This window comes from Crinia signifera, chromosome 2 (genome assembly GCF_055691185.1).
Source record: "Crinia signifera chromosome 2, ASM5569118v1, whole genome shotgun sequence".
In the NCBI taxonomy this organism is placed as follows: domain Eukaryota; kingdom Metazoa; phylum Chordata; class Amphibia; order Anura; family Myobatrachidae; genus Crinia; species Crinia signifera.
The window spans coordinates 24,131,169-24,157,420 of NC_139218.1; the positions used below are offsets into that span (position 1 = coordinate 24,131,169).

The 26,252-nt window shown below is 44.7% G+C and overlaps 1 long non-coding RNA gene across 3 annotated transcripts in view; it reads right to left on the reverse strand.

Annotated features, from left to right (window-relative positions):
- LOC146059492 (uncharacterized) overlaps positions 1–26,252 on the reverse strand; it is a 155,116-nt gene that overhangs the window by 31,772 nt on the left and 97,092 nt on the right. The window contains exon 6 of one of the 3 annotated variants that reach the window (XR_014470257.1): positions 23,510–24,335. The exons of the other annotated variants lie outside the window; for them this stretch is intronic. This is a non-coding gene — a long non-coding RNA (uncharacterized LOC146059492). Of the gene's footprint in view, positions 1–23,509; positions 24,336–26,252 lie in introns of those variants that run through there. 3 annotated transcript variants of the gene reach the window in all.

The window sequence follows — 26,252 nt, forward strand, 5'->3', positions numbered from 1 at the left end:
CCCCCCCACAAGTAACCCCATTTTGCAAACTACACCCCTCAGGGAATTTATCTAGGGGTATAGTGTACATTTCAAACCCCCAGGGGTTTCACCAATTTTGATACAACTGGGCTGTGCAAATGAAAAATTACATTTTTTACACAAAAATGCAGATCTGGCTCAAAATTTTTCATTTTCACAAGGAATGAAGGAGACAAAGCACCCCAAAATCTGTGCCCCAATTTCTCCCGAGTACGGCAATGCCTCACATGTGACCAAAAAATACCATTTGGGTGCATGGCAGGACTCAGAAGGGAAGGAGTGATTTTTGGATTTTGCAGCACAGATTCTGGTTCAATGACCCCTGAAGCACCTATACAGTGGAACCCCCCCACAAGTGACCCCATTTTGCAAACTACACCCTTCAGGGAATTCATCAGGGGGTATAGTGTACATTTCAAACCCCAGGGGTTTAACCAATTTTGATACAACTGAGCTGTGAAAATGAAAAATTAAATTTTTTCATTTTCACAGCCCAGTTGTATCAAAATTGGTGAAACCCCTGGGGGTTTGAAATGTACACTATACCCCTAGATGAATTCCCTGAGGGGTGTAGTTTGCAAAATGGGGTGACTTGTGGGGGAGGTTCCTAACTTTTAGCATCTTATGGTGCCTAGAAACCTACATGGTGCCTAAAAAAATAATCTCATAAAAAGGAGGCTCCAAAATCAAGTAGGTGCTCCTTCTATTATGAAGCCTGTGGTTTGGTCAACGTGCACACTAGGGCCACATATAGGATATTTATGAAAACAAAAGAATTGGGGGAATCAATTTTTAGTCACATTTCTCTAGTAAAATCTACTGTGTTCGTTAGAAAAATGTATTAAAATTGAAACTCTGCAAAAAAAAAGAAATTTTGAAATTTCACCTACACTTTGTTTTAATTCCTGTGAAACACATAAAGGGTTAACAAACTTCCAAAATGCTGTTTTGAATACTGTGAGGGGTGCAGTTTTTGAAATGGCATCATTTATGGGGGTGTCTCACATACAAGTCCCTCAAAGTCACATCAGAACTGAACTGGTCCCTAAAAAAATCAGTGTTTGAAATTTTCTTGAAAATTTGAGAATTTGCTATTCATATTTGAAGCCTCCTAGTGTCCAAAAAAATGAAAAGGAGGTTGAAATAATGATGGCAACATAAAGTAGACATATGGTCTTTGTTAGTTATTAACTATTTTGAGTGGTATGTTTATTTGTCTCTCAAGCAGAAAATGTGACATTTTGCAAATTGCAAAATTTTCCATTTTTTCACGACATTTTGGTATTTTTCACAAAAAAACACAGACTGTATCGACCCAAATTTACCACTAACTTGAAGTACAATGTGTCACGAGAAAACAATCTCAAAATCACTGGGATAAGTAAAAGCAAAAAAAAGTTATCCCCACTTAAGTGAAACATGTCAGATTTGAAAAAAATGGCTCTGTCAGGAACGCAAAAACTGGCTCTGTCAGGAAGGGGTTAACCCCTTGTTCAGAAAGTGTCAGCACTGCAGGCGCACTCGGTGCCCTCTGTGTGCTCTCTCATCTAGCTGTGTGGGGTGGTGGGGTACATTCACTTGACAATCATCTGATTGGGCATATTTAAATGCAGGCCCAGTTGTGACGTGAGGTGCTACACAGCTGGAGGAGGATTGATAAGTGTGTATGCACTTACCAATTGTCGGAAACATTGTCGGACAGGTGTTTACCCAGCATTAGTAATCCTCTGCTCCCACTGCACATGGCAAAATCATGACCGGTCTCTGCCTTATTATATAGATATGAAAGGGACCATGGAGGGAGGGGGTCAATGCAAATTCCAAGTGATTTACAACCCAGCGCTGTCTACCCTTCTGCAGTGAGGCCAATGCGTTTCCACAGTCACAGTGCCATTGATTTCTCTGTATTCCTCCATAGATGCTTTTTATTAATACAATCTACAGGACGTCTGCACATTCAACAGTGTTATATAGCTTGTAGACATAGCAACCATTTATAAAACTGTTCCGGTTTCAAAAATGAATTTATTTATTTTTTTGCTTTGGTTTAAAGGACATTTCAGCTCCATGCTGTGAATTTGGCCTCGTTTTGTTGTATCTGTATAATATATATATATATATATATATATATTTATCGAGAACAGACTCCTGTTTCGCGCCACAGAATTAACAGTTACTATGTGGAGGCTGCCTAACTTACAAGATCCCCTGTTGGATGGGGGATAGAGGAAGTATGGAGTACAGTCGTAAGATGGCCCCCCTTGTGTTGATCTTTGTTATTAGACCAACATAGCCTTATGATAATTTCTTAAAGCATATAAAATAAAGTCCATACATTTTCAAATATTTATTAAAAAGTCTCTTGTTCCACACAATGGTAGCAGTTGTTCCAGAATATAACAATATATACTTTGTTGGTTTCAGGTACTTTAAAATAGCAAATGTGAACACCCAACGCGTTTCGTCCCCTCGTGGGACTTCATCAAGGGTTTTGCAACAGATTGAGAATTATTTCGGACAGCTTTCACAGGAGGAGTGTATTCACAATAAGGTAAGAGGGCCTTTTATAAAATTGAGGTGCTCTATCACTTTAAATTTCTCATTCGGATGATGAGTCAATGATTAGGGCCCATTACTTCTCATAAGTGGCCATATCCCTTGTATTAGAGTAACACTGGTAGCTTCATTTGGTCTCTGCAGACCTAATGTATGGTTCTTTTAAGAACCACAGAAATATTCCCAGTAATGTCTCTTAATTGGAATATAAATTGGTATATTCACTACTAAGTCAGGAATAGATCAGGATTCACACAGAGTCCTGAACCAGAGCACACCTCCAGAAGGTGACAATTGCCTCCTGATCTATTCCTGACTTAGTAGTGAATATACCAATTTATATTCCAATTAAGAGACATTACTGGGAATATTTCTGTGGTTCTTAAAAGAACCATACATCAGGTCTGCAGAGACCAAATGAAGCTACCAGTGTTACTCTAATACAAGGGATATGGCCACTTATGAGAAGTAATGGGCCCTAATCATTGACTCATCATCCGAATGAGAAATTTAAAGTGATAGAGCACCTCAATTTTATAAAAGGCCCTCTTACCTTATTGTGAATACACTCCTCCTGTGAAAGCTGTCCGAAATAATTCCCAATCTGTTGCAAAACCCTTGATGAAGTCCCACGAGGGGACGAAACGCGTTGGGTGTTCACATTTGCTATTTTAAAGTACATGAAACCAACATAGTACATCTTGTTATATTCTGGAACAACTGCTACCATTGTGTGGAACAAGAGACTTTTTAATAAATATTTGAAAATGTATGGACTTTATTTTATATGCTTTAAGAAATTATCATAAGGCTATGTTGGTCTAATAACAAAGATCAACACAAGGGGCGCCATCTTAGGACTGTACTCCATATACATATATATATATATATATATATATATAGTAGTCAAGATGGCTGGCACTCCTGTCACCTTTTAGTAATACCTTGGTGCCTTCCCCAGAGAGCCCAAGACGGACAATCCAAAATACAGATAGCAAGGTGGGCGGCACTCAGCAGGATTCCATATCACAATAAAAAGACCAGACTTTGGGTATCGTTTTGCCAACGTTTCAAATCTTATTTAAAGATTTTTCGTCAGGGACAACAAACATAACAAATGATCTTACCTTTATACCATACAAGAAGACAGTGCACTCCCCGCCGTCCCGCCACCACACGCCCGCTGTCCGCCTCAGATGACGTCACCCCGCCTCAACATTCACTGTCACTGGAGCGCAATGTACCCGGAAGTATGCGTTCCATATCCCTCTGACACTGCCACTGCCGTCAGGAGTACCTAGTGCGGTGCCTGGAGTTGAGGGGCATCGGGGCTGGATCATTGTGCGTGTCTGGCTTGAGGACTTCTGGAGGAAAAAATAAAGCATTTTTATTAAGTTAAAAACCAACAATCAATAAAAATAATTTTTAAAAAAAGCATCAATTAGTCTGTTACGTTTTCCCTCTAATGTAGGAAGTGTTAAGGACAAAAATTTAGAGAAATGGGGAAAATTAAGCAAAATATAAAGATATGAATATTTATAAGGGGCGGGGCTTGCCTATCAAGGACATCTACCATCGTTAATGAAAATGTAGTTGTAAAACATTAACAAAGCCATTAAAGTTTGATTATATTCTAAATATATAATGTATCTGCATATTATGATTCAATGCAAAAAATTATTGCTTATAAATATTATTAGAAAAACTGTTTCTCAAAAAATGGACAAAAAACAAAATTTTTTATAGATATTAGAATGTAGATGTCAATTTCACAACCTAGGTTGTAGAGGATAACACTGGGAAATATGTTGGGTGAAAAAATCTTCAAAAAGGAGCAATCCGAAAAAAGTCTCCCCCTCTTTATTAAAAAAGAAAAAAGGGGAAAAAATCTCAAAGAATGGACCTCTAGAGAATTCTTCTCATACTAATGAAAAGGAGTCCAGGACAGTTGCTCATTAAGTCCTCTTGGCGCCACCGTGTCAAATTTTGCAATCCAAAGGGTTTCTCTCTGTAGCAGCAACTTGGCTCTGTCTCCTCCTCTTTTTGGTTCTTCCACATGGTCAATGATCTTATACCTCAGTTGTGCCAAAGAGTGTCTTGCCTTTTTGAAGTGTTTCGCCACCGGCTGGTCTACTTCCTTCCCCTCTAGGATTTGGCGTATGGCATGGCGATGCTGGTTTGCTCTTTCTCTGAATGTACACACTGTTTTCCCGATGTAGGCTAAGCCACATGGGCATTTAATTATGTAGATAACAAATTTACTTAAACAGTTTAGCACATGTCTTATGGGTGTCTTTTGTCCCGAGTGTGGATGGGTGACAAAAGAACCAGTCTCTAAATAGCTGCATGTAGTACAGCCTAAACACTTGTAACACCCGCTTCTTTTAGTCATAAAGTGTTCATTGGCTGGTTTTTTGGCTGTAATTATTTTTAACCAACCAATCTTTTAAATTTCTTCCTCTCTTCTGACAGTTAAGGATACGGGTGTCTTTAAAGCAAGGGAGACTGGGATCTGTTGCGAGAATAGGCCATGCAGATTTTATGTTTTTTTTGACCAATTCACTGGCTGTGGTGTGGTGATTTACAAAGGGTAGGACCTTCTGTTCTCTTTTCGGTTTAGTCTTAAGACTTTCAGATCTAGGCAACATTAATGCTTTGTTCTTAGCAATTAAAAGGTCTTGTAGCTTGTATCCTCTTTGTAAAAACTTATTCACCAATAATTCCATTTCTCTTGCCGCTTCTACTTCATTGCTGGTAATCCTCCTTACTCTTAAAAACTGCGAGTAAGGAAGTCCCCTTTTCATGGCTTCGGGGTGGTGACTGTTATAGTGCAGAAAAGTGTTCATGTCGGTTGGTTTTGTGTACATGTCTGTTCTCAGACCATCATCTTCTCTGGTAATCAGGACATCCAAAAAATGGATTTGATGGAGACTACATTCGTAGGTAAATTTGATTGTTGGATCCATGGTATTGACATTTGCCATCTCAAGTTCAAATTCAGATTGAGTTCCTAACCAGAAAAGGATGATGTCGTCGATAAATCTTTTAAAGAATAATATCCGATGTTGCATATTCGGATTCATCAAAAACACGTTTTTCTCGACACTGAACATATGGGCGTTAGCAAATGCTGGTGCTGCATTGCTGCCCATGGCACATCCCATTTTTTGTAAATAATATTCGCCATTAAAATAAAAAAAAATTCTCGTCAGGGTTTTTTCAAGCAGCAATAGAAGGAAGTCAACAGATGGACCCATATAATGAGGATTGTCCACAAGTAAGGTTTTAACTGAGTCTAACCCCTCTTTGTGGGGTATGTTTGTGTATAGACTCGTTACATCAATACAACATAGCAGTGTGTCAATGGGTAGGGGACCCAGTTGTTGTAGGTTAATGAGAAGATCAGTTGTATCCTTCAAGTATGTGCTCTCTGCCTGTATTGCAGGTTGCAGCCAATGGTCGACATATTTGGCAATGACACTGTATAATGAATTTCTAGCAGAGATTATAGGGCGTCCTGGCGGACAAGTCAAACTCTTGTGTATTTTTGGTAGGCTATACAACAGCGGTACTATTGGGTATTTTTGTACCAGTGCCTCCTTCGTGGTTTTATCAATGATTTTTTCTAAGAGTGCTTGCTCCAGGATGTCATCTATCTCTGCTTTGTAGTTAACCGAGGGATCTCCAGGAATTTTTTCATATACCATGGTATTGCTTAGTTGTTTATATATTTCTGCAGTGTAGTCCTCAATATTTTGAAGGACAATTGCCCCTCCTTTATCTGCTGAGCGTACAATCAATGAGTTGTTTTCACTCAGATTTTTCAAGGCTTTAAATTCTTCCCCATTTAAATTATTTGTCACTGTGTCGGCATCTTTAGCTCCTCTGGATACTGTTGATTCTAGCATCCGGCTATAACACTTTAAAGAGGGGTTAAACGTCTGCGGCTCAAAAGATGATTTAGGCCTAAAAGGGTGTGTGTTTATATTACTTTCTGTGTTAACATGGTTCATAAAATGTTCCTTTAGCTTTAAATTTCGTAGGTGTCTACTTGTGTCGATTTTCCAATCAATTTCCTTGAAATGGTTAGTTGGAACAAAGGATAATCCTTTGTTTAAGACTTTTCGCTCGGTTTCTGTCAAGACGTGATTAGAGAGATTGACCACTAGATCTACTTGTTGTATTTGCGACCTGGCCTTCCTTTCGTTTTGGCCGCCCCTGCGGGTGTACTGCCGCCTGCGCCGGTGCGGGTGACCACTCCTAAAGGGGGTCTTGATGTCTTTCTCTGGTTCGCATTTTCACCTTCACTCTGGGTTGAATTATTTTCAGATGTATTTTCAGAGTCGACATTCATCTGTCGACGCGGTCGTCCAGAGCGTCCAGAGCGTGCATGTTGGTACCTTCTTTGGGGGATTTGCAAGAAAAAAGAGATTGATTATCTACTACACAGGATAAGTCTGTCTGACTACCATCGTGAACACAAGATTCCTAGAGGTTTTAGGATCAAAAATATCCCAACGATCGGCAGGAACAACACCGAATTCTGCCGACGTTGGGTAGCTATTTTAAATAAGTGTTCCAGTGACTTGATCCTTTTGGTAGTGGAAGAATCCACCCGAATAATGGAGGAAACCAAATCCAAAATCCAGAGTTTGGAAATCACAGCGACCCCCATCCTGGCCCAGGAGACTGACAGAGTGGCTGGTGAAACTAAAAACCAGTGTCGACAACTATAAGAAAGAACTAATAAAATACAAAAAAAACAAGTTGGCTACTGTCGACAGAGACTACCAAGAACAAATGGTCTACCCGTGGGCAACTGGGCGGCAAATCCCCCAAAGAAGGTACCAACATGCACGCTCTGGACGACCGCGTCGACAGATGAATGTCGACTCTGAAAATACATCTGAAAATAATTCAACCCAGAGTGAAGGTGAAAATGCGAACCAGAGAAAGACATCAAGACCCCCTTTAGGAGTGGTCACCCGCACCGGCGCAGGCGGCAGTACACCCGCAGGGGCGGCCAAAACGAAAGGAAGGCCAGGTCGCAAATACAACAAGTAGATCTAGTGGTCAATCTCTCTAATCACGTCTTGACAGAAACCGAGCGAAAAGTCTTAAACAAAGGATTATCCTTTGTTCCAACTAACCATTTCAAGGAAATTGATTGGAAAATCGACACAAGTAGACACCTACGAAATGTGAACCATGTTAACACAGAAAGTAATATAAACACACACCCTTTTAGGCCTAAATCATCTTTTGAGCCGCAGACGTTTAACCCCTCTTTAAAGTGTTATAGCCGGATGCTAGAATCAACAGTATCCAGAGGAGCTAAAGATGCCGACACAGTGACAAATAATTTAAATGGGGAAGAATTTAAAGCCTTGAAAAATCTGAGTGAAAACAACTCATTGATTGTACGCTCAGCAGATAAAGGAGGGGCAATTGTCCTTCAAAATATTGAGGACTACACTGCAGAAATATATAAACAACTAAGCAATACCATGGTATATGAAAAAATTCCTGGAGATCCCTCGGTTAACTACAAAGCAGAGATAGATGACATCCTGGAGCAAGCACTCTTAGAAAAAATCATTGATAAAACCACGAAGGAGGCACTGGTACAAAAATACCCAATAGTACCGCTGTTGTATAGCCTACCAAAAATACACAAGAGTTTGACTTGTCCGCCAGGACGCCCTATAATCTCTGCTAGAAATTCATTATACAGTGTCATTGCCAAATATGTCGACCATTGGCTGCAACCTGCAATACAGGCAGAGAGCACATACTTGAAGGATACAACTGATCTTCTCATTAACCTACAACAACTGGGTCCCCTACCCATTGACACACTGCTATGTTGTATTGATGTAACGAGTCTATACACAAACATACCCCACAAAGAGGGGTTAGACTCAGTTAAAACCTTACTTGTGGACAATCCTCATTATATGGGTCCATCTGTTGACTTCCTTCTATTGCTGCTTGAAAAAACCCTGACGAGAATTTTTTTTTATTTTAATGGCGAAAATTATTAACAAAAAATGGGATGTGCCATGGGCAGCAATGCAGCACCAGCATTTGCTAACGCCCATATGTTCAGTGTCGAGAAAAACGTGTTTTTGATGAATCCGAATATGCAACATCGGATATTATTCTTTAAAAGATTTATCGACGACATCATCCTTTTCTGGTTAGGAACTCAATCTGAATTTGAACTTGAGATGGCAAATGTCAATACCATGGATCCAACAATCAAATTTACCTACGAATGTAGTCTCCATCAAATCCATTTTTTGGATGTCCTGATTACCAGAGAAGATGATGGTCTGAGAACAGACATGTACACAAAACCAACCGACATGAACACTCTTCTGCACTATAACAGTCACCACCCCGAAGCCATGAAAAGGGGACTTCCTTACTCGCAGTTTTTAAGAGTAAGGAGGATTACCAGCAATGAAGTAGAAGCGGCAAGAGAAATGGAATTATTGGTGAATAAGTTTTTACAAAGAGGATACAAGCTACAAGACCTTTTAATTGCTAAGAACAAAGCATTAATGTTGCCTAGATCTGAAAGTCTTAAGACTAAACCGAAAAGAGAACAGAAGGTCCTACCCTTTGTAAATCACCACACCACAGCCAGTGAATTGGTCAAAAAAACCATAAAATCTGCATGGCCTATTCTCGCCACAGATCCCAGTCTCCCTTGCTTTAAAGACACCCGTATCCTTAACTGTCAGAAGAGAGGAAGAAATTTAAAAGATTGGTTGGTTAAAAATGATGTTACAGCCAAAAAACCAGCCAATGAACACTTTATGACTAAAAGAAGCGGGTGTTACAAGTGTTTAGGCTGTACTACATGCAGCTATTTAGAGACTGGTTCTTTTGTCACCCATCCACACTCGGGACAAAAGACACCCATTAGACATGTGCTAAACTGTTTAAGTAAATTTGTTATCTACATAATTAAATGCCCATGTGGCTTAGCCTACATCGGGAAAACAGTGTGTACATTCAGAGAAAGAGCAAACCAGCATCGCCATGCCATACGCCAAATCCTAGAGGGGAAGGAAGTAGACCAGCCGGTGGCGAAACACTTCAAAAAGGCAAGACACTCTTTGGCACAACTGAGGTATAAGATCATTGACCATGTGGAAGAACCAAAAAGAGGAGGAGACAGAGCCAAGTTGCTGCTACAGAGAGAAACCCTTTGGATTGCAAAATTTGACACGGTGGCGCCAAGAGGACTTAATGAGCAACTGTCCTGGACTCCTTTTCATTAGTATGAGAAGAATTCTCTAGAGGTCCATTCTTTGAGATTTTTTTCCCTTTTTTTCCTTTTTAATAAAGAGGGGGAGACTTTTTTCGGATTTCTCCTTTTTGAAGATTTTTTCACCCAACATATTTCCCAGTGTTATCCTCTACAAACTAGGTTGTGAAATTGACATCTACATTCTAATATCTATAAAAAAAATTGTTTTTTGTCCATTTTTTGAGAAACAGTTTTTCTAATAATATTTATAAGCAATAATTTTTTGCATTGAATCATAATATGCAGATACATTATATATTTAGAATATAATCAAACTTTAATGGCTTTGTTAATGTTTTACAACTACATTTTCATTAACGATGGTAGATGTCCTTGATAGGCAAGCCCCGCCCCTTATAAATATTCATATCTTTATATTTTGCTTAATTTTCCCCATTTCTCTAAATTTTTGTCCTTAACACTTCCTACATTAGAGGGAAAACGTAACAGACTAATTGATGCTTTTTTTAAAAATTATTTTTATTGATTGTTGGTTTTTCACTTAATAAAATTGCTTTATTTTTTCCTCCAGAAGTCCTTAAGCCAGACACGCACAATGATCCAGCCCCGATGCCCCTCAACTCCAGGCACCGCACTAGGTACTCCTGACGGCAGTGGCAGTGTCAGAGGGATATGGAACGCATACTTCCGGGTACATTGCGCTCCAGAGACAGTGAATGTTGAGGCGGGGTGACGTCATCTGAGGCGGACAGCGGGCGTGCGGTGGCGGGACGGCGGGGAGTGCACTGTCTTCTTGTATGGTATAAAGGTAAGATCATTTGTTATGTTTGTTGTCCCTGACGAAAAATCTTTAAATAAGATTTGAAACGTTGGCAAAACGATACCCAAAGTCTGGTCTTTTTATTGTGATATGGAATCCTGCTGAGTGCCGCCCACCTTGCTATCTGTATATATATATATATATAAATATATAAAACTGGAAGACTGGCGGCACTCAGATGACTTGAAATAATAGGAGACCACACAGGTTCAAGATCTTTCGAGATTAAGTATCCAAGAGACCGGCACAATCCACTGCTCAGATGCTGCATGATGGTGGCTGGGTGCCTGCACAAATTGATGTATACATACGGGGGTTGGAGCGGCACTCTCAGCTGAAAGAAACACCAGGTACACTTTGTTGTAAGAGCGACGTTTCAACGTCTTTTATTCTGACATTTTCTTCAGGCTAATGAGGACAAGGTCTTATCGTAGCTTTATACACCACCGTGCTCGAAAACATCACACGCCGTCCAGCTGATCGGCGCAGCGAGAGTGACGTCATAATAGTGCTACCATCACCATGGATACATATAACGACAATGTGCGATTCATAATAAAACAAATAGCACACTAGACAAAACTGTTAGAATAACACTGCCTGATAACATGGGCAATGTATGTGATAAAGTAATAGGTATATGCAAAACATTATATGACTTGGAAAAGCAATACAAATGCAATGACGCTGAACAGGCAGCACGTAAGTAAATCATTCAAGACTACAAAAATGTATCATACAGTACATATGGAGAGAGTCCGTATGTCAAAAGGTAGTTAGCAACGTGTGTGAATAAAGCATTTCACAGACCACAATTTAAATAGGCAAATATATTACTTCCTAGATAGACCTTTAAAAAGAGAGGCATTTTGTAAACAAGCTAGACCAATAAAATGGTACTGGTCAGGCAACACTTAATACGGTAATAAACATTGGCGTAGGAGGATCATAGATACTGGGAAAGGCATTATGATAATACACAATTGATGGTACATATACCTGAAACACATCATAGACCACAATAAAGATAAGCAACTCCATTACTTTCTAGATAGACAACTGATACCTGCCAGCTCGTTTAAACCTTGCGGGGCCAACGTTTCTAAGCGATGTATCCACCACGTCTCACATTTGAGAAGTTGCAGGCTGCGGTTACCACCCCTCAAACTTAGGGGTATGTGGTCTATCATGCGGTACCTCAGAGAGGGTAAGGTGTGTTGACGGGATACAAAGTGTTTGGGTACGGGTAAATCACACTTGCCACCTGCAAGTGCCGCTCTAATAATAGAGCGATGGGTAGTGATGCGCTCTTTAACCCCTTCCTGACACAGCCAGTTTTTGCGTTCCTGACAGAGCCATTTTTTTCAAATCTGACATGTTTCACTTAAGTGGGGATAACTTTTTTTTGCTTTTACTTATCCCAGTGATTTTGAGATTGTTTTCTCGTGACACATTGTACTTCAAGTTAGTGGTAAATTTGGGTCGATACAGTCTGTGTTTTTTTGTGAAAAATACCAAAATGTCGTGAAAAAATGGAAAATTTTGCAATTTGCAAAATGTCACATTTTCTGCTTGAGAGACAAATAAACATACCACTCAAAATAGTTAATAACTAACAAAGACCATATGTCTACTTTATGTTGCAATCATTATTTCAACCTCCTTTTCATTTTTTTGGACACTAGGAGGCTTCAAATATGAATAGCAAATTCTCAAATTTTCAAGAAAATTTCAAACACTGATTTTTTTAGGGACCAGTTCAGTTCTGATGTGACTTTGAGGGACTTGTATGTGAGACACCCCCATAAATGACGCCATTTCAAAAACTGCACCCCTCACAGTATTCAAAACAGCATTTTGGAAGTTTGTTAACCCTTTATGTGTTTCACAGGAATTAAAACAAAGCGTAGGTGAAATTTCAAAATTTCTTTTTTTTTTTGCAGAGTTTCAATTTTAATACATTTTTCTAACGAATACAGTAGATTTTACTAGAGAAATGTGACTAAAAATTGATTCCCCCAATTCTTTTGTTTTCATAAATATCCTATATGTGGCCCTAGTGTGCACGTTGACCAAACCACAGGCTTCATAATATAAGGAGCACCTACTTGATTTTGGAGCCTCCTTTTTATGAGATTTTTTTTTAGGCACCATGTAGGTTTCTAGGCACCATAAGTGCTAAAAGTTAGGAACCTCCCCCACAAGTCACCCCATTTTGCAAACTACACCCTTCAGGGAATTCATTTAGGGGTATAGTGTACATTTCAAACCCCCAGGGGTTTCACCAATTTTGATACAACTGGGCTGTGAAAATGAAAAAAATTAATTTTTCATTTTCACAGCTCAGTTGTATCAAAATTGGTGAAACCCCTGGGGGTTTGAAATGTACACTATACCCCCTGATGAATTCCCTGAAGGGTGTAGTTTGCAAAATGGGGTCACTTGTGGGGGGGTTCCACTGTATGGGTGCTTCAGGGGTCATTCAACCAGAATCTGTGCTGCAAAATCCAAAAATCACTCCTTCCCTTCTGAGTCCTGCCATGCACCCAACTGGTATTTTTTGGTCACATGTGAGGCATTGCCATACTCGGGAGAAATTGGGGCACAGATTTTGGGGTGCTTTGTCTCCTTCATTCCTTGTGAAAATGAAAAATTTTGAGCCAGATCTGCATTTTTGTGTAAAAATTTTTAATTTTTTACACAAAAATGCAGTTCTGGCTCAAAATTTTTCATTTTCGCAAGGAATGAAGGAGACAAAGCACCCCAAAATCTGTGCCCCAATTTCTCCCGAGTACGGCAATGCCTCATATGTGACCCAAAAATACCATTTGGGTGCATGGCAGGACTCAGAAGGGAAGGAGTGATCTTTGGTGGTGGAATGAATGGTGGGTGCTATGTCGCATTAGCAAGACCCCCGAAGCACCAATACAGTGGAACCCCCCCACATGTGACCCCATTTTTCTCACCAGCTTTGGGAGGGGGGCTGGCGCTGCGGCTGGTGGGGGGGTGGGAGGGGTGCTGGCGCTGCGGCAGCCGGGTGGGTGGGAGGGGGGGCTGCCGGGTGGGAGGGGGGGGGGGCTGGCGATCGGTGGTGATCGGTGCTGTACTTAACAGCACCGATCACTGTGTATATATATATATATATATATATATATATATGTGTGTATATATATATATATGTGTATATATATATATATATATATATACACACATATATATATACTAGGTGATTCATCGCGCCCTACGGGCGCTCTTCACACCGTCGTAAGGGGCTGCGCCCCCTTAATTTGTGAACGTTTGTATATGAGAAATATGGTTAGAATTGTATGAAAGATGCCCTGTATTGCAACTTAGGTGTCCGCGAATCGCAGGAGGGGGGGTCGCGGAGGGTGCCGCGAATTGCAGGAGGGGGGGTCGCGGGGGGGTGCCGCGAATTGCAGGAGGGGGGGTTGTGGGGGGGGTGGATGCTGTGAATCGCGGGAGGGGAGGGATTGCAGAGAATCGCGGGAGGGGGGTCGCGGGGTGGGTTGCCGCAAATCGCGGGAGGGGGGTTACGGGGGCGGGGGTTGCGGCGAATCATGGTAGGGGGGGTCGCGGGGGGTGTGCCGTGAATCACGGGAGGGGGGGTCACGGGGTGGGGTGCCGAGAATCGCGGGAGTGGGGGTTGCGGGGGGGGGGGGGGGGTGGGGGGGGTGTGACGCGAATCGCCACAAGAAAAAATCAACACAGAAAGGTCAACACATGTAAATGTTGACATAAGTGTGGCACTTCATTGGTTTCCATGTCGACACATGAGAATGAATATGAAAACATTCAAAAAATGAAAAAAAAACTTCAAAAACTCATGTCAACCTTTTTCATTGTCGACCATAGCCATGTCAGTGTTTTCCATGTGCAATTTAATTCTGGAGCTGCCGCGAATCGCGGGGGGGTGCCGCGAATTGCGGGAGGGGGGGTCGCGGGGGTGGGTGCCGCGAATCGCGGGGGGGGGGGTTACGGGGCGGGGGTTGCGGCGAATCATGGGAGGGGGGGTCGCGGGGGTGTGCCGTGAATCACGGGAGGGGGGGTCACGGGGTGGGGTGCCGAGAATCGCGGGGGAGGTGTGTGTGTGTGTGCCATGAATCGCGGGAGTGGGGGTTGGGGGTGGGGGGGTGTGACGCAAATCGCCACAAGAAAAAAATCAACACAGAAAGGTCAACACATGTAAATGTTGACATAAGTGTGGCACTTCATTGGTGTCCATGTCGACACATGAGAATGAATATGAAAATATTAAAAAAAATGACAAAAAAACTTCAAAAACTCATGTCAACCTTTTTCATTGTCGACCATAGCCATGTCAGTGTTTTCCATGTGCAATTTAATTCTGGAGCTGCCGCGAATCACGGGGGGGTGCCGCGAATTGCGGGAGGGGGGGTCGCGGGGGTGGGTGCCGCGAATCGCGGGAGGGCGGGGTTCACAGGGGTTCCGGTGGGGGGTTGCCGTGAATTGCGGGAGGTCACGGGGGGTGCCGCGAATCGCGGGAGGGGGGGTTGCGGGGGGGTGTGACGTGAATCGCCACAAGAAAAAATCAACACAGAAAGGTCAACACATGTAAATGTTGACATAAGTGTGCCACTTCATTGGTGTCCATGTCGACACATGACAATGAATATGAAAAAATAAAAAAAAATTAAAAATAAATCTTCAAAAACTCATGTCAACCTTTTTCATTGTCGACCATAGCCATGTCAGTGTTTTGCATGTGCCATTTAATCCTGGGGCTGCTGCGAATTGGGGGGGGGGTGCCGCGAATCGCGGGAGGGGGGTCGCAGGGGGGGTGCCGCCAATTGTGCAAGGGGGGGTCGCGGGGGGGTTCTTTTTGCCGCGAATCGCGGGAGGGAGGTCGCGGGGGGTGGTTTTTTCCGCGAATCGGGGGGGGGGGGGGTCACGGGGGAGGGTTTGCCGCGATTCGCGGGAGAGGGGGGTCGCGGGGTGGTGGTTATGCCGCGAATTGCGGGAGGGGTCGTGGGGGGTTCTTTTTGCAGCGAATCGCGGGAGGGGGGGTCGCGGGGGTGTTTTTGCTGCGAATCGCGGTAGGGGGGGTCGCGGGGGAGCGGGTGTTTTTGCCGCGAATCGCGGGAGGGCGCGCGGGGGGGGAGGTTTTGCCGCAAATCGCGGGAAGGGGGCGCTCACCTGGTGGCTGTGGAGTAGCAGTGCTGGGCAACATGGGAAGGCAGTGGGTATCTGGCACTGTCTGTGGGCTCACTGGGCTGGTTCTCTGTCACATACCTCCCAACATGACCCTCTCCAGGAGGGACACAATGCTCTGTTTCTAGACTTCCCCTTAATGTATGATTGCCATCACCTGTTTTAAACAGGTTAATTTCTCAGAAAGGTGTTCAGCACAGATGAAGGCAATCACACATTAAGAGGAAAGTCCAGGAACAGAGCGTTATAGACACAGACACCCACTTTGAGTGACAGATGTAGCCAAATATATAGGAGATATATATGTGTGTATATATATATACATATATACACATATATATATATATTTATATATATATATATAGTTCATATAAATAAATTGAAACAAAAATCAAAGATTTAACTGTGCTGCTTTGGGGGGCTGGCGCTGCGGCTGCTGGCTGGGTGGGAGGGAGGCTGCCGGGAGGGAGGCTGCCGGGTGGGAGAGCGGGTGGGAGGGCGGGCTGCCGCTCGGTGGTGATCGGTGCTGTACTTAACAGCACCGATCACCACCGATCTCTGTGTTACCGAGCGGCTTAGCCGCCGGTAACACAGAAAACGCTGCAATTGGCTGTTCACTTTTGAACAGCCAATCGCAGCGATCGCCGACCGGGGGGGCACCCCTGCCCCCCCTGGGCGGCGAGGGGGGATGTCTGCTGTCAGGGACAGCAGACATCTCCAAACTGTCACCGCGTCTATAGACGCGGTGACAGTTAGAAGTCATGACGTACATTTATGCCATGTGTCGGGAAGTACTTCCCGACCATGACGTAAATGTACGTCAAAAGGTCGGGAAGGGGTTAAAACTTCTCTCCGTTTTGCCAATATATGATAAGCCGCAGGGGCAAACAAGCTGATAGACAACAAATTTAGTTTGGCAGGATAATGTATGTCTAATATTGTATTTAGTGCCACGTAGAGGATGGTAGAAGATGTTGCCCGGTATCATACATGTGCAAACCGTGCACGTGCATCGAATACAACCTCGAGGTTGAGGTTTTTCAGGCGCATTGAATCCTGTGATGTCAGTTTTGACCAACAAATCACGGATATTGGGGCCTCTCTTGTAGCATGCCATAATTCTAGTATCAGGAATGTTGATCTGGCGATCAGTTTTAACTATCGGCCACAATTTTTTGGATGTTTTATTTATCACTGGGCTTTCTTTGGTGTATGTAGTAACCCACGGGATGATAGGTGTGGGTGGCAATGCTATTTTGGGGGCCAGAAGCTGGTCACGGGGTATGGCTGCTACCCTATCTCTAGCTGCAAGTAAACTCTGAAGTTTATATCCTCGTACCAGGAATCTTTGTATGAGTTTTTCCATTTGTAGGTCAGACTCACAAGGGTCAGAAATAATACGTTTTACCCATACCATTTGTGAAAATGGGAGGCCTTTAATTAGACTGGCTGGGTGACAGCTTGATCCAGGAAGCAAATTATTCCTGTCAGTATCCTTCTGAAACAGGGAAGTAGATATCACGCCATTAACAACCGTCAGTGTGACATCAAGAAAGTTAATTGAGTGTTGACTATAGGTAATGGTCAATTTAACCGGGCTTGTGCTGGCATAATGAAAATCAATGTGTGAAATCAGATCTGAAATAGATCTGTGTAGGAATTATTTTTTGCACGATGGTAAATTCTGTCTGCAGCTCAATGGGTTCGAATGCCGCTCCGGCATATGCTAATATTTATATGTTTTATGTTGAGCAGCTTCTGTTTTTTCTTGTGCCTACGATAGCAGCCAGAATACTCCTTTACCGCAGATTTATTGACGACTTATTGGTTATTTGGTCTGGTCCTATTTCAGATCTGATTTCACACATTGATTTTCATAATGCCAGCACAAGCCCGGTTAAATTGACCATTACCTATAGTCAACACTCAATTAACTTTCTTGATGTCACACTGACGGTTGTTAATGGCGTGATATCTACTTCCCTGTTTCAGAAGGATACTGACAGGAATAATTTGCTTCATGGATCAAGCTGTCACCCAGCCAGTCTAATTAAAGGCCTCCCATTTTCACAAATGGTACGGGTAAAACGTATTATTACTGACCCTTGTGAGTCTGATCTACAAATTGAAAAGCTCATACAAAGATTCCTGGTACGAGGATATAAACTCCAGAGTTTACTTGCAGTTAGAGATAGGGTAGCAGCCATACCCCGTGAACAGCTTCTGGCCCCCAAAATAGCATTGCCACCCACACCTAGCATCCTGTGGGTTACTACATACACCAAAGAAAGCCCAGTGATAAATAAAATCTCCAAAAAATTGCGGCCGATAGTTAAAACTGATCGCCAGATCACCATTCCTGATACTAGACTTATGGCATGCTACAAGAGAGGCCCCAATATCCGTGATTTGTTGGTCAAACCTGACATCACAGGATTCAATGCGCCTGAAAAACCTCAACCTCGAGGTTGTATTCGATGCACGTGCACGGTTTGCACATGTATGATACCGGGCAACATCTTCTACCATCCTCTACGTGGCACTAAATACAATATTAGACATACATTATCCTGCCAAACTAAATTTGTGGTCTATCAGCTTATTTGCCCCTGCGGCTTATCATATATTGGCAAAACGGAGAGAAGTTTTAAAGAGCGCATCACTACCCATCGCTCTACTATTAGAGCGGCACTTGCAGGTGGCAAGTGTGATTTACCCGTACCCAAACACTTTGTATCCCGTCAACACACCTTACCCTCTCTGAGGTACCGCATGATAGACCACATTCCCCCAAGTTTGAGGGGTGGTAACCGCAGCCTGCAACTTCTCAAATGTGAGACGCGGTGGATACATCGCTTAGACATGTTGGCCCCGCGAGGTTTAAATGAGCTGGCAGGTATCAGTTGTCTATCTAGAAAGTAATGGAGTTGTTTATCTTTATTGTGGTCTATGATGTGTTTCAGGTGGATCCGATATGATATCCCGGCGGTCGGGATCCCGGCGGTCGGAATCCCGACACTGGAATCCCGACCGCCGAAATCCCGACAAGGGGGGGACATGGATCGCCCCCCCTTGCGGGCTCGCTGCGCTCGCCACGCAGCGGGCCCGGTGCCTCGCTACGCTCGGCACGCTATTTTATTCTCCCTCTATGGGTGTCGTGGACACCCACGGAGGGAGAAAGTTTCGGGATTTCGGCGGTCGGGATTCCAGTGTCGGGATTCCGACCGCCGGGATCCCGACCGCCGGGAAATTAACCGCATCCCGTTTCAGGTATATGTACCGTCAATTGTGTATTATCATAATGCCTTTCCCCGTATCTATGATCCTCCTACGCCAATGTTTATTACCGTATTAAGTGTTGCCTGACCAGTACCATTTTATTGGTCTAGCTTGTTTACAAAATGCCTCTCTTTTTAAAGGTCTATCTAGGAAGTAATATATTTGCCTATTTAAATTGTGGTCTGTGAAATGCTTTATTCACACACGTTGCTAACTACCTTTTGACATACGGACTCTCTCCATATGTATGATACATTTTTGTAGTCTTGAATGATTTACTTACGTGTTGCCTGTTCAGCGTCATTGCATTTGTTTTGCTTTTCCAAGTCATATAATGTTTTGCATATACCTATTACTTTATCATATACATTGCCCATGTTATCAGCCAGTGTTATTCTAACAGTTTTGTCTAGTGTGCTATTTGTTTTATTATGAATCGCACATGGTTGTTATATGTATCCATGGTGATGGTAGCACTATTATGACGTCACTCTCGCTGCGCCGGCGTGTGACGTTTTCGAGCACGGTGGTGTATAAAGCTACGATAAGACCTTGTCCTCATTAGCCTGAAGAAAATGTCCGAATAAAGGACGTTGAAACGTCGCTCTTACAACAAAGTGTACCTGGTGTTTCTTTCAGCTGAGAGTGCCGCTCCAACCCCCGTATGTATGTATGTATGTATATGTGTATATGTATGTGTGTATATATATATATATATAATTGATTTTGCTACATTAAACTTATTAATATCTTCAAGTCTTTGGAGTGCCACTTTACCTTTCTCGTACCTACTTCTGTTTGGAGGCACCCAAGTTGCTGCAAGGATTTAGGTGGATGTGCCAGACCCTGCTGTTTTGTATATATGTATGTGTGTATATAGATAGATAGATAGATAGATAGATAGATGAAGGGATATTTGTAAAAGGTGATTTTTAGTGACGCTCCCTTTTTCCTACCTTCAATCCTAACCAAAATCCAGAAATGGGGTACCATTTAAAAGATGACGTTCTCCCCTTCTGACGAAGTGTTCATTTACGATTGCGCATTGCATTGTTTGCAAAGTGAAGTTAAAAATTGACTTCGCCCCGATCCACCTTCCCACTGCACCGGATCTGCTTAGTGTATGAAACACATGGGAGATTCCGTGAGTTAATATGACCAGCATCACTGCTACATTACCGGCGGTGCTGCTACCAGGCCGCTGTGCGGTCACTGACCCCCCCCCCCCACACACACACACGCACACACCTGACAGCTAAACAGAGCCCGCTCAGCTACTTAGAGCTCCTGCAGCTCAGCCTCACTGCAGGAAGCTTGCTCACTACACGCTGCCCCAGTCGGAGGCCGGTCGCTGACACCGCGTCCTGTCCGGTAGCAGAGCTCGGAGGAGCTGCACCAGGATGAGCGTCCGTGGACCATATTACATGTCACATCCCTGCTTGCAAAGCTGCGACTGGGGACTGAAGGCCCCCATACACTAGTTTTCCCTTGAGAGCCCCCGGCAGCTCCCTGGAAAGGCTCCCTTTACGATTTGGCCCTTGATGTGCCAAATTTACATGCAATAAATTCAATCAGATGTGTTTGACATCCCCACCGACCCGATGAGCGGTCCTGTGCACATGGGGTCGGAGTGGGGTGGTCATATGGGCTGCACATTAAATTTATAGGATCGGACCCATCACTGGCACATCGCGGGTGCTTTATAGCACCCGCAATGTATTGGGTCCGATCCCAGGTGTGTGCCAGCGGTGAAGCAACGCTGGCACACACCTATGTGCAGCAGGGTCCATTGGGGAGGCAGCGAGGTCCGTGCAGCACTGAGGAGACAGCGTGGTCCTTGCGGTGGATGGGCAGTCAGCGGCGTGGTCTCTGCAGCGGATGGAAACTATAAGCGGTATTGGCGGAGCGGGAAGCGGCTGCTGAATGTAAAACCATATTTTGAAAAGACAGGAGGCTCCTGATTGGCTGAGAGAATTCTCTCAGCCAATAAACAGCCAGCCAGTCTTTACAAAATATAGTTGCACGTTCAGCAGCCGCTTCTCGCACCGCCAATGCCGCTACTAGTTCCAATCCGCTGCAGGTACCACGCTGCTGACTGCCCATCCACCGCAGGGACCACGCTGTCTCCCCAATGCTGCACGGACCCCGCCGCCTCCCCAGCCACCGCGCCGACCAGCTGCCCGCCCAATGGACCCTGCTGCAAATAGGTGTGTGCCAGCGGTGCTTCACCGCTGGCACACACCTGGGACTGGACCCAATACATTGCGGGTGCTATAAAGCGCCAGTGATGGGTCCGATCCGATAAATTTAATGTGCAGCCCATATGACCACCCCACTCCGACCCCATGTGCACAGGCCCGCTCATAGGGTCAGAGGGGATGTCAAACACATATGATTTGGCCTGATTTCTCAGAATCGGCCCAAATCACACTAGTGTATGGGCACCTTAAGAGTTGGGGCATACAAAGGCAGCGGGAAGAAAGGCTGCTTAACTTCCAGACCTCAGGTGCAGCCAGCAGTGGGGATCACAGCAGAGGCCTCTATACACACAGGTCCTGATACATCCTTCCCTGTCCTGAGGTATGTCTGAAATGTAAGCAAAAAAAAAACCTACTAGGTGGACCGTGCGAAAATTCCGATCCCTTTTTCTCCCTTAGGGCGGGATGCTCTTACATCCGCCAGCCCTTACCGCCCCCCTCGGCTGGCTACCGCATCCATACTAATCACATATGCTCTAACACTGGGGTAGCCAACTCCAGTCCTCGAGAGCTACCAACAGTTAATGTTTTCCTGATCCCCTCACAGAATCACAAGTGAAGTAATTAGCTCCACCTGTGGATCTTTTAAAATGTGTCAGTCAGTAATGAGTGCACCTGTGCAGCAGCTAGGTGGTCTGGAAAATGTGAACTGTTGGTAGCTCTCGAGGACTGGCGTTGGCTACCATCTAACATATGCGATTAGTAAAGAAAAAGACAGCTCTTGCGATGCGGCGCTGTCCCTGTACTTCCGCGTTCTGGGACCCGGGAGTCCCTGTACATGGGCAGAAAGACAGCACCGGCCACAGGGCATGCTGGGAGGAATCTGTGACAGATCCCTCACACATTGCTGCGGAGAGAAGCCCAGAGGCTTCTATGCCAGTAACAGCGGGCGAGTCCCTCCGCAGCGCTGACCCAGCGGGCGGACATTAGAGCATGTAAAAATGTGGTAGAAAATCCAGATAACGGGACTTTTACTGCATTTTTGTTTTAGAGCAGGCATGTCCAACGTTGGCCCTCCAGCTGTTGTGAAACTATACATCCCAGCATGCTTTGCCACAGTTTTGCTATTAGAGAATGTTAAAACTTTTGCAAAGCATGCTGGGATGTGTAGTTTCAAAACATCTGGAGAGCCAAGGTTGGACATGCCTGCTTTAGAGCATCTCCCCCTTAATAATTAGCCAAAATCCATAAATGAGGTAGCATTTTAAAGATTAAGTTGTCCGCTTGTGACGAATTGTTCATTTACAATTGCACATAGTATTGTTTGTTTCAAATTGGGGATACAAATTAACTTTTGGCCCTAGAGTTCTTTCCTTGGATGCATCAATATGGGTCAGTTTTGCTCGGCTACTCGAAATGGCTATAAATGGACCCGTCCTTCTTTCATCCTATCACCAACCACCAACCTCGCTATACAATTAATTGTGTTTAATTAACCCTAATTTTCGCACGGGCCACCTAGTACACTTATGGGCGCATTTATCCATATACTGCGATGCCGGCACGATGACCTCGCCGGACATCGCATTGCGGTGTTGAGTTCTACCGCCTGGATGTATTATTACCAGGGCGCAGGTACAGGGCTCAGAAAGGAGCCCGTCCCTACGAAGCCCTGACCCGGAAGCCGGGGGGGGGGGTCTGCGCATGCGCGGTAATGCGCTGACCCCCGCCGACCGCACTGCCCTGCTCGGCAGTGCGATCCCGCAGCCATAGGCTACAATGGGCTATCGCCATCCCAGAATTGCGATAGCCCAGGGATGCGATGTTGATACATCGAGCAGCTTCGCATCCCCCATAGAAACTATGTATAGTTTCTATGGGGGATGCGGCCGGCGGCGGTGCAGGGGGGGATCGCAGCAGGGATCAGAGAATCCTGCTGCGGTCCCCCTATGATACATTTAGGTGATACTTAATATTTGCGGCTAAACCCTGAAAACTGGTGTTTTCGGGGGATTTAGCCGCAAATATGGTTTGATAAATGGGCCACTCAATCATCAGCGGCTGGCAATGATAACATATAGGATTTTATTTAAACAGACTGCCATCTAGTGGTGAAACAGAAGTTCACTGGTAAACCAGCATGAATGATTTGTATGACCAGTAAAAAGTTTCCTTAAAAACATCAATATTTGAAATACTTCAGATGTGCCCACAGCAGATGTATTCCAAAATTCTGTCCTCAAGGCACACTGTGGCCAATTAATTGACCGGCTTATATATATAGTTTAGTGATTGGCCAGTGTGTACCAGCAATATATCTGTGAACAGCGGTGTCTACAGGCATGTCGCGACACAGTCGATGGCCAATATAGCTAATGGTACAGTATATAGTCATATTGTGCTGTGTATGGAAAATGTAATGCACAAATGTATAATTAGTAGTGTAATTAACTTGCTGTGTGGTCCCCATCCCTTATTGCAGGGTTAATGTGAGCAATCATTCTTTAACGTACAGAAGAGAAGCTTTGTTTTAACAGAGGAGTGTCCAGGAAAACACAGGCGTGCCTAGGAAACGCTGGGAGTGTCCAGGAAAACACAGGTGTGCCTAGGAAACGCTGGGAGTGTCCAGGAAAATGCAGGTGTGTTTAGGAAAACGCTGGGAGTGTCCAGGAAAATGCAGGTGTGTCTAGGAAAATGCTGGGAGTGTCCAGGAAAACACAGGTGTGCCTAGGAAAATGCTGGGAGTGTCCAGGAAAACACAGGCGTGCCTAGGAAAATGCTGGGAGTGTCCAGGAAAACACAGGTGTGCCTAGGAAACGCTGGGAGTGTCCAGGAAAAAACAGGCGTGCCTAGGAAAATGCTGGGAGTGTCCAGGAAAACACAGGCGTGTTTAGGAAAACGCTGGGACTGTCCGGGAAAACGGGTGTGCCTAGGAATATGTGGGAAATCTACCAGAGGTAAGATTAAATTTGGCGCTGATGTGGTGCCTCTAGAAAAGAAAGAAAAACAGCTGCTTGAAAGTCGTAGTCAACCCCTATAGATAATAAAGACCAAAGAACAAAAAAGTTAAAGTGGCCCTAAATTTAGTACATAAATACATCATCGGGGTTGTCTTTAAATGAAAACATATTTATTACAACAAAATAACAATAAAAGCTAAAATAATAATAATAATTGTAAATAATAAAATAAATCCCTGATCCCGTATTTGAAGATCGGTTGTTTAGGAGCAGTCACCTTGATTAAACATATTGTTAATTCAAAAATGCTTTGTGGAAACCTAATGGTTATGTGGTGTACACTGAGTTATAGGCACTTGTATTAAGAGGGTCTCACCACTGCGGGGCGTGCTTGGGTGTCTTTCTTCAAGCTTGGGTCCAATTGTCCTCACGATGTTGCTGATTTTGTGGAATGAATAATGTTGCTGGAGGACGATCTATGGACCTAGCGAAGTTGTCCAAAAGGAATTGTCCTCTTGTTATAAAGGTGGATGCAAACCACTGGGTGCCAAGGCTGGTCGGTGGGGGGTCAGCGCATTACCGGGCATGCGCAGCCCCCCCCCCGGCTTCCGGGTCAGGGCTTCGCAGGTGTTTTCAGGAGCTGCCACCCAGGGGCGTAACTATAGCACGGCAGCCCCCGCCGCCGGGGGGGGGGCGCTGTGCATGTGGGGGCGCCGGGGGCTGCGGTGCTATAGTTAAACCCCCCTCAATCCCCCGCAGACTTACCTATCGCGCTGGTCCCGGCGGCTCCGTTCTTCTGCTGAGGACCACCACAAAATGGCCGCCCCCATATAGCACACAGTTCTCTGAAACTGTCTGCTGTATGGGGGCGACCATTTTCTGGTGGTCCTCAGCAGAAGAACGGAGCCGCCGGGACCAGCGCGATAGGTAAGGCTGTGGGGGATTGAGGGGGGGTTTGCATGGGCGGCGGGGTAGGGGTGCTCGGCGGGGCGGCAACGGGGGGGGGGCGCCCCCCCCCCCTAACGGCGGGGGGGGGGGGGCGCCCAAAATGTAGCTACGCCACTGCTGCCACCCCACTTTAAAGCTTTGGATTAACCGATGTTCGTGCAGATGATTCACGAATATCTTTGCTGGGAGACGGAGACCACGCCCATCGAGACAGGGCAATATGTGAGAACTGTCTGTCTGAGAGTGGGCGGGACTGCAGTGATGACTGACAACTAAGGGCCTGATTCAGACCTGCTCACTAGGCTGGAACAGTGTGGGTCATTCTGATTTGCTCAGCCTCATTCTAATGGATGGGGGACTGCGCATGTGCACCTCCCTTTTGTGAGCGGCTTCTGCGACTTGTATAGTCGCTGAGCTGTTCGCAGGGATCGAGGCGGGGGCAGACAGCAGCAGGGACGGGGGTCGCCCATGGGAACACGCAGCATTTTATGAGCGTCCCCATTACAATTCTGGGCGTTCCCATGGCTACGTGGGTGGGCCGATGCCTGCCGGGGGGGTGGGCGGTTGACATCACAGGGTGACAGGCGCCCGCCCCCATCTTCAGGCAGGTACACGCAAATAAAGGTCAATTCAGACTGACTTTTATTTGGGAAGCCAGAAGAAATAATTTGATGGTCAGAAACCATCAAATTATTTCTTCTGCTGAGGAGACATGCGAGGGGGTGTGTCCTAGTCACACCTCCCCTCTCATGGTCCATATCAGTCCAGGGGTGCTCACCTTTTTTAATTAAAAGAAAAAAAAAGTTTTTCTTTATTACTGCAGGGGTGCTGCTAAGTGTGCCACATCAGTCCGGGGGTGTGCCGTATCAGTCCAGGGGTGCTGCTAAGCGTGCTATGTCAGTCCAGGGGTGCTGCTAAGCGTGCTATGTCAGTCCAGGGGTGCTGCTAAGCGTTCTATGTCAGTCCAGGGGTGCTACTAAGCGTGCTATGTCAGTCCA